Source organism: Chelon labrosus (assembly GCF_963514085.1).
Source record: "Chelon labrosus genome assembly, chromosome: 1".
NCBI classification, from domain to species: domain Eukaryota; kingdom Metazoa; phylum Chordata; class Actinopteri; order Mugiliformes; family Mugilidae; genus Chelon; species Chelon labrosus.
The window spans coordinates 17659008-17670333 of record NC_140337.1 but is presented as its reverse complement, the minus strand read 5'-3'; the positions used below and the strand labels follow the sequence as shown (position 1 = coordinate 17670333).

Sequence of the window (11326 nt, the reverse complement as noted above, 5' to 3'; positions counted from 1 at the left end):
GGTCGCTGTCCAAGGTGCTGAAAGAGTCCTGCTTGAAACGCCGAGATCTCTTTGCCAAGTCTCCCGATGTCGACGCGCACTGTCTAACCGCAATATCTCGATTAAGTCGAATAATATAAAGGCTTCTCTAATTAATTACCAAAAAAAATAACAATAAAAACAAATCTGCTTTGTTATCCCAGAGAGAAGGATGGAGGGATGCTGCGTCCTCGCCCTGCTGCTGTTACTCTGTGATGCGTGAGTGTCTCGGAGGGGCAACACCCCGTCTCTCTCTTTCTCTCTCTCTCTCTCTGCCTCTCGTTCACCATCTCTCTCCCTCCCCTACCGGTAAGGCTGAGCTCATCAGTGCTGACGCAGTAGTGACGGAGGCTGGCTGTGAAATCAGGACCCCCGGTGAAGCAGCACAACAGGCCTGCCAATTTCCCTGATTGATTCTTAGAGAATGAAGACTCTCAGTCTGTATCGCTCTCCCTCGTCTGTGTGTATTTGTCCTTACTCGAGAGGAGTGGTACACGGATACTGCGCTCCTCTCCTTAGAAGAGATAGATCATTGAAATACGTGGCAATTTTGCTGCTTTATTCTAATATATTCACGTTACTTAAGCAACAGGTGAGCGCTTGTGGAGTTAAACTTAATCTCTGCTTTCAAAGGGATCCTAAAACCAACAAGAAAAAGCAGAGAATGATTCAGAACACAAGACACAACGAGTGCAACAAGTTTTATAATAGTACCTTTCCATCTTCCATTGATGTCTCAGGGCGATTAAATACAAATACCTGCCACATACACACTGCATTGTGTTTGCCCTTACACATTTAAGTCAACCTCTGTATCCTAAACCACGCTGACAAATAAAAAGAATACAAACTAGTAGCTGGTGTCAGACAGCAAAGAGACAAAGTGGTCAGTTTAAAATTTAAAAGTTATAAAATACTGACCCCTGGTGTTCATAGTAAAGAATACAATTTTCCCTGAACACAACTTAGAAATTGCTTGGTAGCTTAGTTTCACATAAACAAAACACTCTTAAAAACTACAGATAAAAGAAAGATTAAATAAAATAAAATTAAAAATAAGTAAAATAAAGTCTAGTCAAATAAAATAAAATAGTATAAGCAAAATTGTACAAATTAGCGTATGAACAAATGTACAAGAAATAGAGACTCTCTGCTCAGTCAGGTTATATATTGTATACACAGGGATTATAGTAAGAAACAAAGGCATCAAATGTAAGGTTATGAGTTCCTTTAGTAATTGTAATTAAGATTATTTATTTATTTATTTGAATCTTGTTTACTTTTTGAAATGTATCACGCTGGTTTTCAGACATTGCATCTATTGTAGTCATGTTTTTTTAAAACATCCAAACCAATAGCCTTATTAAATAAGTAATTAATTAGGAGGTCAGAGTCAGTAGATGCAAACAAGTAAAGCTGATTATTATTAATGATCTGAGGAAAGCATGTTTTACCTAACTAGCCCTTTTTATTGTGTCTACTGACCTTTGTCTTTCAGGTGGTTAGTGGGTTAAACGTATAGTATTCTCATGCGTCTGTAACTTGAAAGACCGGTCTGGGCTCCTGATAGACTCGTCTTGTAGAGAACTATTGTCTGTGAGTGTTTTATTAATGTTTTATCTCACAGCACTGACAGGTGTTATCATGTTCCTGTAAAGTGGTTTTATTCCTTTGGAAGTGAAAGCGAAAGAAAAGCTCACACACGTGATCTGTAACTCCAAGCGACGTGACATCAGGAGAGTACAAAACATGTGTCGTGCGTCCTTTGTTCATATTTTCATTCCCCACCTCCACAGCAGCAGCTCGACTCCCGCACACCACGCAGGTAAGATACAATGCAGTTTTTACTGTACACTGGTAAACTATACACTAACTGTAAAAATGTTTCTGTTGAATTCTTCATCAGCCGTAATGTTGTTTTTAATTTTTATTTTCTGTAAAGTTCAAACACTGTTTTAACCTTTTCAGCTGTGATGGCAGCAGCAGTCTTACCCAGCAGCAGAGGACTGGCTAGAGTCAGTACCTCCAAAGGCCTCCTTCTCATCTTGTCTCTGCTCAGTCTGGTTCACGTCTCAAGTTCAGTGTTGACCCATGACCAAATTGTAACTACATTTTTATTTAATATTTTATTTGTAATGTAAAACATTTACACACATGCGACAATTCTCCATGAGCTCATAAACACTTATATCCACATTCATCTTTAAATTTCAGATGATGTTCAGGGAAAGCATGAGGACAGCAGTAGAATACCTAAAACGAGAGAAGGTGGGTCAGATAGTTATCAACACATTCTTCCTCCATGTCATATTTGGTTTGTGTGCATGCAAATAAATATTTTAAAAGTATGACCAAAGAACTGCAACTAGTAAGTGCAGTATATACATCATGCTCTAATAGTAAATTGAATGTGTGCTAAAAGTTTTATTCTCCTCCATCAGGTGGAAAACCAGCGTCGGACTGAAACTCTCTCAGAACTACTTGATCTGGCAGGTTCGCTCAACACCAAGGACCAGCTGGTAAATGTTTGATTTAAAACCGCTGCAAGTTATCGTGAGCTCATCAGAGAGTTGTTTAAAGGTATATACGCAAGAGCAAGTCTCATTCTCACGATGATATTTCTGGGAAAATTTCAGGAAATATTCAGAGAAAACCTCCAGAGAGCAGCGAAAAATGCAAGAAAACAGAAGGTGGGTAATTCATTCTCAATGTTGCTTATGTGCTGGGTGAAAGAGTTGCATGTTATGTGCATAGGTAGGAAACAAAAATTTATGGAAAATGTACATTTCATATGAGTGTTTTAAGTGATGTGATGCAGTGTAGTCTGTGAGAACACATGCAGTGCATACTACATGTAACAGGTTGGTACAGACTGGCTGCAGGGATACACTGTACATTAGACAGATGTTCAATAGTTCCAGTGAAACCAACTGATGGAAACAGAACGGTGGCCAGGTGCATGTGACCGAGTTGATGCTGCTGACAATGGGTCTGAGCGAGACTCCTTCCTTGATTATCTTAGGGAGTCCATAGATACATGAGGTGGCCTCTCCGGGGTACAGGATAGTAAAGTTATCAGTCAATGGCAATGCAAGTTTCTTACTTCAGCCTTAGGCTCTCTGCATTGGTCCAATTGTTGCTCCTGATGACAGACTCTGAATTTGTTCTGGCGTTAGGGTGAAAGTTCAGTCCCCTGGCTAAAATATGTTTTTCAGTTGAATGAACTCCCTATCTGGCAGTTTCATCACCCAGCCGAGTGTGGTCCTGTCATCCCGTTTTCTCTATCAGTCAGTTCTTCTGTTTGGTGTGACTTGTTATCCTTGGTTTGTATAGGAAGACTAGAAACTTCCTCCAAAATGTCCTTAGCCAGGTGCGATGCCAGTTTTTTTGAGCATGTGTTCAGCTTCGAACATGAGAGCATCAATGGTGAAGTGAACCTGTCTCAAGTTGGGTCTTAGCTTAGCGGCACCTTAGGTTAAAATGTAAGTGGTTCCTGTAATCTACAAGTTTCCTTGATGTCCACTCATGCTACCATTCGAAGGGTGCTTGTCCTGATAATAACTTGAACGCCCATCGATAGGTCGTTACAGGAACATTGTTTGGGGAAGAAAAACTGAATCCAAACAGATCCATTTGATCTTGGGCAAACAGCTGGTTGTTGACTAGACCCTAGTCATGCCATTTTCAGGGTAACAGCCCACCAGTCTGTTAGAACTGAAGAAGCTACTTGGATGAAACACCTTCAGGAAACCCTTCAAGTCCAGTTGCCTTTGTTTCAGCTTGTTTTCTGGATATACCGTAACCTGGATGACCGAGAACCTTTACACACACGTAGCAGGCAGATGTTACCACAGTTAGTTTTAGAGTTAACTAAACTAATGGATATTTATGGTCTTTTGCTTGTTGTTACTTGGCAGTCGACTATGGTTTAAACAGGATAATACCTTTCATTCGGTAAACTGAATGTGTGCTAAAAGATTTCTTTTCCTCCACCAGGCAGATGAGAAATCTGACCTTACATCACGCTCAACTCTAACTGGCGACCTCTTAATGCAATTTCAACCTACACTGGAACTCGCGAAGTCGGTGGCTGGTGACTCTCCATCACTAGAAGAATTGATAAATATCTCAGAGCGTTTACTTGAGAAAGGCAAGGTTTACTTGCGCAAGAGGATGAAGAACCTTGATGCAGAAAACCTGAAGTCCCAAAGGGAACTGTAAGAAATTAGGAATTTTTATTAAATTCTCAGCAGCGCTGAACTGAACTTTAACATCTTGCCCCATTAACCTTGTGCAGACTTAGCCCTCCTGAGTGTGATGATATCATGTACTGTTGTTCAATGTATGATTGTGTTCGCTCATGGTGCGTTTGTTATGGTCTTTTTGTTTGTATGTATATGTTGCTCATGTCTGCATGATATGCACTGTTTCGTGTTTTTCTGTGACAGACTGTGGAAACAAATTTCCTTATGGGACAATAAAGGCTATCTATCTATCTTTATTTTCCATGTGTGTCTCTGCTGATCTGTCATGTTATGCTGTTTACGTTCTCAGTGACACTATATAAAGCTCTAAGGGTAATATAAAGTTTGCCGGGACAATAATCATGTATCTATAAGCGTGCAACATTAAAATATATTTCTGTTATGAAGATATACCCTGTAACTGTGTTTTACTGTCATTAAAAGTTTGATTAAAGACACAAGATGTCAAGATGTGGTGATGGAGAAGCTTTTAATTGTTCACTTTATATTGAAACACTGGTCGGTATTTCCAGACAGCAGCTGCCGTTAATAACAAAGAAACTTTGTACTTGTTTGTCTTCTACGTTGTTGTTAATAAAAAATTTAAAAAAAAAATTAAAAAAAATAAATTAAAAAAAATAACAAAGAAACTTGTCTGTTGTTGCCGTAGAGCCGTTGCCAGCGTTGCCTGGTTGACAATCCAACTTTAAAGTTGGTGTTTATGCTTGAGGCTACTCATTCGTCAAACTCCTCCAAACCCCATCCTTCCTATTCCCAACCCCGACTATAACCTTCAACTATTAACAACCTCAGCTGTAGCAACAAGAATCATAAACATATTGATCTGTATTTCTTCCTGTTACAAATCTATCTAGACACAAACAGGTTCAAGGCAGGTGAGGCCAAGGTGCAGACAACAGGTAAAAGGCAGAGTAACTGATTAACTGAGCTTTCATTCATTTATCAAAATGGTGATAAAGCCAAGGCAGGGAGTGCTGGATGAAAATCTAAAGCTAAAGCTGAGATCCAGAGACAGAGGCTGGAGGTGGTGGCAGAGATGAGCAGAGCGTGGGGAGAAATGATGGTGGATCTTTGTCTCTGTCAGATTATTTACATAATGGTGATGGGTGCTGATTGGATAGGCCTCCTGGAAATATTTGCCCGGGATCCCAGTAGACAGACAATAGATGATAGAGTACTGTGGTGTGGATGAGACTCTGCTCTGGTTTCACCACACCTGTCTCCACCCTGGCATTAAAGGGGAACTCACACATATTTAGACCATTAGTACATAAGTGCTGACATGGGCGTGGTAGTTGGGGGAAAAGGGGACCTGACTACCCAGGGCCCGAGTAGGGAGAGGGCCCATGAAACTCCTGATTTATTTATTTATTTATTTATTTTCTTTATTATTTTTTTTTTTTTTAATGAATTGGACCCTCCAATTAATTGGTGTCATAATGTATTTCAAATATATTGATAACATCAACTGAGAGAATGAACTTTGTGTCACAGCCCTCCCAACACATTGGACATACTGGGAGCCCCCCAAAACGTTAGAACACAAACCAGATGTAACTTAATGTTTATAGATGTTTGAGCACAAGTAGGCCAAATGCATCAATTCAGGTGGTGAACGAAAGCACCAGTCATCAATGTAATCTGATCTGATTTTAGCTTAAAACCCGATTTATGCTTGTTTATTCATAAATAAATTCCTCCAATTTTTTTTCCTCACGTACTTGGATAGGGCCCCACTGACATAGAGTGTACAGGGCCCAGAATTTGGTGCTACGCCCCTGAGTGCTGATTCAGGCACTAGTCAACATACATATTATCACATTAGACAACATTAGGACACTTCTTCATAGTACCTAATAAAGCAGTTATTAGGTCAGCATTTATGCAGAGGTGGACCTTGCTGACCATATTTGACCCTGATTTAACCTGAGAATGTTGCTTTGATCTTCTCTGATTGGTTGGATGAAAACCACACGCTGCCAGACCTCACTGAGAGGCACCAGGACGGCAATTAAAATGTGTAACAGTGACAGTGATTGAAGCAGGCTAGACGTCAAGGTCCGTAACTGGAAAGACAGGAGGAGTTGAACGTTGCATGCACTGGAATGTTGTCAGAGTGTTTTAGGTCAGTTTTTATGTCGCAACACTAAATGGTGTGATCATGTTCCCGTAAAGAGGAAATGAAAGCGAAAGGACAGCTCACAGAGCACAACCTGACAACAGGAGTGTATAAAACATTTGTTGTTTGTCGTTCACCACCTGTGCATCAAGCTCTCCTCACTCAGCAGGTAAGATTACTGAACGATAAGATAGTTACTCTCAGCACACCAAAAAGTTTCGCTGTAAATTGTAAAAAGGTTTCATGGTTCACACACGTTGCTTTTTAATTTTCTATCATGTTCACAGAGAGATTTATTTACAGCTGTGATGGCAGCAGCAGTCTTACCCAGCAGCAGAGGACTGGCTACAGTCAGAACCTCCAAAACCCTCCTCCTCATCTTGTCTCTGCTCAGTCTGGTTCACGTCGCAAGTTCACTGTTAGACCAGCACACACTGGTACATTGTTTCTAGATCTACATTTTCAAATGATAAATAATTATGGCTAGATTAGAATTTAAGGTTGTTTGTTTTTTTGCATTCATTTTTTGATATTTTCTCTCGTATTTCAGGAACAGCTCAAACGCAATCTTCAAACCCTCGAGGAACAAGTAGCAAGAAAGAAGGTGAGTGTGTCAGTTTAGCTGGCAGAGTTAATTTATACAAGAATACTCTATACGTATTCATTTGGTTTGATTTTCTCCTCCAGGCCCAGAACAAGTTAGACAAAGTCCTCATATCAGAGATCATAGATGATGTGAAAAGCATGATGGACCCTTTGACAAACATGGTCATGAAACTTATGCCTGATTTTACACCAATACCGGAATTAATTAAGGACCTCAAGGGCTTCTTTGAGTCATGTAAGCCTTTCTATGCTAAAATGTACGAGGAAGAAGCTGCATTAATCAAGGACAATGAAGAGAAACTGAGAGGAATGAAGGAGAGGATAACGTCTGTAGAGGAGCATCAAGCTGAACTGTAACGTGTTTGTCTCTGTCTCTGGCTTTATATCTGTTGTATCTGTAAAGCTCCTCTCTCTCTACTGTGTAGCTTCGGTTTTTATTAGATGGTTCTGATGGACATTTGTAAATCATTTAACTTCTGTTGTCAGTAGTTTCCTCAAAATAAGATTTTATGTACTACTGAAATAAGTGACTAAAGCCAATTGTAAATGATTATAAACCTGTGCATTCTTGCTCACTGCAAAACAAAAATGTACTCCTTAACCAATCACCCATTCAGACGATGTACGCCAAGCAAATAAATTCTTATGTCCAAAATACCGTTAAATGCTACTTTATTTCCTTCCAACTTCCGACTTCAGACTTCTTTCGTACATCTCTGTTACATCTCAGTCTCTGTTGAGTCAAGGCCATCTGATCACGGCTTTTCAAACCTTAACTTTCTTAATGATAAAGTGTGGCAAAAATTGACATATTCATAGGAACTTTAATTTGTACTTGTAACATACTATATATGTTCTTTCTTTTCTTTTTTTTATCCACAAAATGCGGTGCTACCTTGGTACGATATGGAACATTTACCTGTGATTGAACAGAGCCCACATGACAATATGCCCAGTCCACCTTTGCAGGTGCCCAATTGACTCCCATGCTTAAGGCTTTTGAACCAAGTGAAAGTGGGATTTGGCCACTGCTAAAACACAACATAGTACTATTAGATGTGCACAAGGTGCAAGGTGGCATGTCATGAAAACATTTAAAACTAATACAAACTTTATGTGAAAAAGGGGGATTTGTAAACTGTTGTACTGTTTGCTGTGTTTTGTTTCAAATTATTAAGATCTTTACATTAATGGACGGCTGATAGGTTGATTTTGTAAACTCCATGTTTATAATGCTCAGTCTACAAATATTTACACATTAAAAATACTACAAGCTCATGCAGTTTTTTTTTGTTCATTTGGCTGTTTATTAAAACATGTTGAAGTTACAGTTATGACAGTAGAGGAAGAGTTTACTAATTACAGCTATTTTCAGAAGTGACTGAACAGGTAATTCAACTGTTTTGCAGACAGGTGTTGGATATTCCACTATTATGCATTTTTTAAAAATGCACTACTGAAAACACAGTGGTGAATGATCTCCTGTGAAGAAAATACCATTACAAGGGGCAACCAATTCATAAAACTTAAGACCAGGAAGACTGACAGAACTAGCCTGGATACCAGACTCTCTGACTTCGCAGAGAGTCTGGCCTAGCTCCATTGGCAAACGTTTATTTCCTGGTGGGAGGGCACAGTTTGAGGTTTAAAATCATCGGAGTTCCTTTAACCAATCACTAACGTTTGGTAATGACGTATGTTATGCGCCGGAGCCTTCAGGCTCTGCTGCCTCGTACTTCCGCTTTCAAGAACGCAACAAGTAAACAAATCGCTCCTCTACCATCCCCCATTGCAATTAAGGACGCGAAATTGGAATAAAAGTGCTGTAATGCCAGGAAGCATATCCACAACGGAGCGAATGGCTTCGAGTATATCCGTCTCCGTTCGTATAAACATTTCAAACTCGGCGCGCAACTGAAACGTAATCGCTCTCAGACCCGCCATCTGTTCGCTGATTGGTTCGCCAACCAGTTGGCCGGAGTAAACGTTAGCGGATCAAGCTATTCCAGACGGAGTACTGTAGGGAATGCAAATGAGCGGAGGTACGGAGGCAGGCGGAGCCAGGCTATGACAGAACAGCATTTACTGGACATATTAAACTGACATAAAGAAAAAAAAAGTATGGAAAAGCTTTGGAGAGGCTCCTGATCAAAGTATAAAACATTATTTATCAAACAGTGGAGGCATGGGCATGCATAGACTCCAATGCCACAGTGTCACTGTTTTTCATTGATCAGGTTAATTTGTTCAGACATCTCTGAGCCACTGGCAATAGGGGATATAGGGAATATTTCTGTTCCTGCACCTTTTCTCCAACTAACTTGAATATGTTTTGGTAAACAGCAACAACGACCACAACTGTGTCACTGTCCAAAGATCCAACTGTTTACTGTGCCCTGTTTATTTAGTTTATTTGAATAGTCTAACCACAAGTTTTTACATTGGATTCAAACAATGTCTTATAGGTGGTTAATGGGTTATGTCCCAACCCTAACTGGAAAGACCGGTCAGAGTTCTTCATATTTTATGAGTTAACAATATTGTTGTTCAGTCTCACATATTGCCGACGCTAACTGGAAAGACCGGTCAGAGTTCTTGATGGAGTTCCTGATAGGTGTTCTTGCAGAGGACTATGGTCTGAGTGTCGTATAACACAACACTGTTATCATGTTCCTGTAAATTGTAATAAACTTTCAAGGAAATGAAAGTGAAAGGACAGCTTCACACAGGCGATCTGTGACGTGACAACAGGAGTGCATAAAACATTTGTCATGCGTCGTCTTTTCACATTTTCATTCGCCGCCTGCGCAGCAGCTGTCCTTCCTTTCAACCAGCAGGTAAGATCACAAACACCGAACAATAAGGTAGTCGTACTAAACACTGTAAAATATTAGATTGTGAACTGTAAAAACGTCTCTGTGGAATTCTTTGTTAACCGTAATGCTTTTTTTTTTTTAATGTGTCAAGTTCACAGAGTGTTTTAGCTCCAGCTGTGATGGCAGGACTGGCTAGAGTCAGAACCTCCAAAGGCCTCTTCCTCATATTGTCTCTGCTGTGTCTGGTTCACGTCGCAACTTCACTGATAGACAAGGACACACTTGTAAATTAATTTACTTACCCTTTCGTTTGTGATATAAAATATTGACATATTTATTTGTGCAGATACAATTACATCCACTGCAAGTCATCGTGGGCTAATTAACTGTTTTGCAATGCAATGTAATGATAGGACAGCTGTCATATTCACACAATATTTCTGGGATATTTCAGACAATGCTCAAGAAAAAACTTCAGAAACAAACAGAAGACCTAAAGAAAATGAAGGTGGGTCAGTCAGTAATCCACGTATCATTCGTTCATTTCATATTCAGTTAGCTCATGTGTTGGCTCAATGTGAGAAATATACATTTAAAAACATATTATTCTTTGTGATGGATCCACTGCAGAGGAAGGCGAACTCCCTGCAACTCATGCAAGTCTATAATGTAAAAGTAGATCTGATCTGTGATCAAACTTTTTACTTGTCTCCATCAGGCAGACTACGAGAAGAGACTGGCAGATGCGTCAAAACAACTCAAAGAAGGAAAAAAGGAGCTTGTTGCTATTGAGGAAATAGTGAAGGAATTTTCAGATGACTTTCCCCCAGTGTTACAACTGCCAAAGATCGTAAAGCGTTTCTTTGAGAACACGAAGGCTTACACAGACAAGACGAATCAGGGCTATGCTGTAAATCTGAAGGAGAGGGAAATGCAACTAAAAGAGCTAAGGCACTTAGTAGAATTACAAGAGCAACATCAAGTGGAACTGTAACAGTCTTAGTTTTCCATCTTTATGGCTGTATGATTTGTTTGCGCTGCTTCAGTTTTTGTGAAATAATCCTGAGATCATGGTTTCCTCTCTACTTCTGAATGGCACGAAGGGGCCAAATTAACTTCATATATGCTGGAAAACAAAACAGATGACGCAAGGTCTTTAAAATTAATACTTTTCTGGCACTTTGTGTTTTAAACACATTAGTAAAAGTCATCTGTGACGCTATGTTAATATTGTCAGATGACGTTGTGTTTCTAAAGTCGGGATTTTACTTGTTCCATTGTGTGACGACAGAAACAGAAAACTATCTAATGAAAACAGGTCTATTGGGAACTATATTTAAATATTCATAGAAATAATGTGAGCACAGGCAGTAGGAGAGCAGCAGACAGAGGTAAGAGCAGGACACAAGGCAGAAAGCAAACATGATCCAATCAACAGGAGCATTTTATAACCACTATAGAGTAATAATTATATCAGCAGAGGTGTAGCTGTTTATATTATT

General features: G+C 39.6%; 1 long non-coding RNA gene across 1 annotated transcript; it reads left to right on the top strand.

Moving 5' to 3' along the window:
* The first annotated feature begins 9869 nt into the window (after nucleotides 1-9869).
* Nucleotides 9870-10608, top strand: LOC311491108. Its single transcript, XR_014699177.1, has 3 exons — nucleotides 9870-10108; nucleotides 10279-10332; nucleotides 10543-10608. It is a non-coding gene; the product is annotated as an uncharacterized lncRNA (long non-coding RNA).
* The last annotated feature ends 718 nt before the right edge of the window (nucleotides 10609-11326 follow it).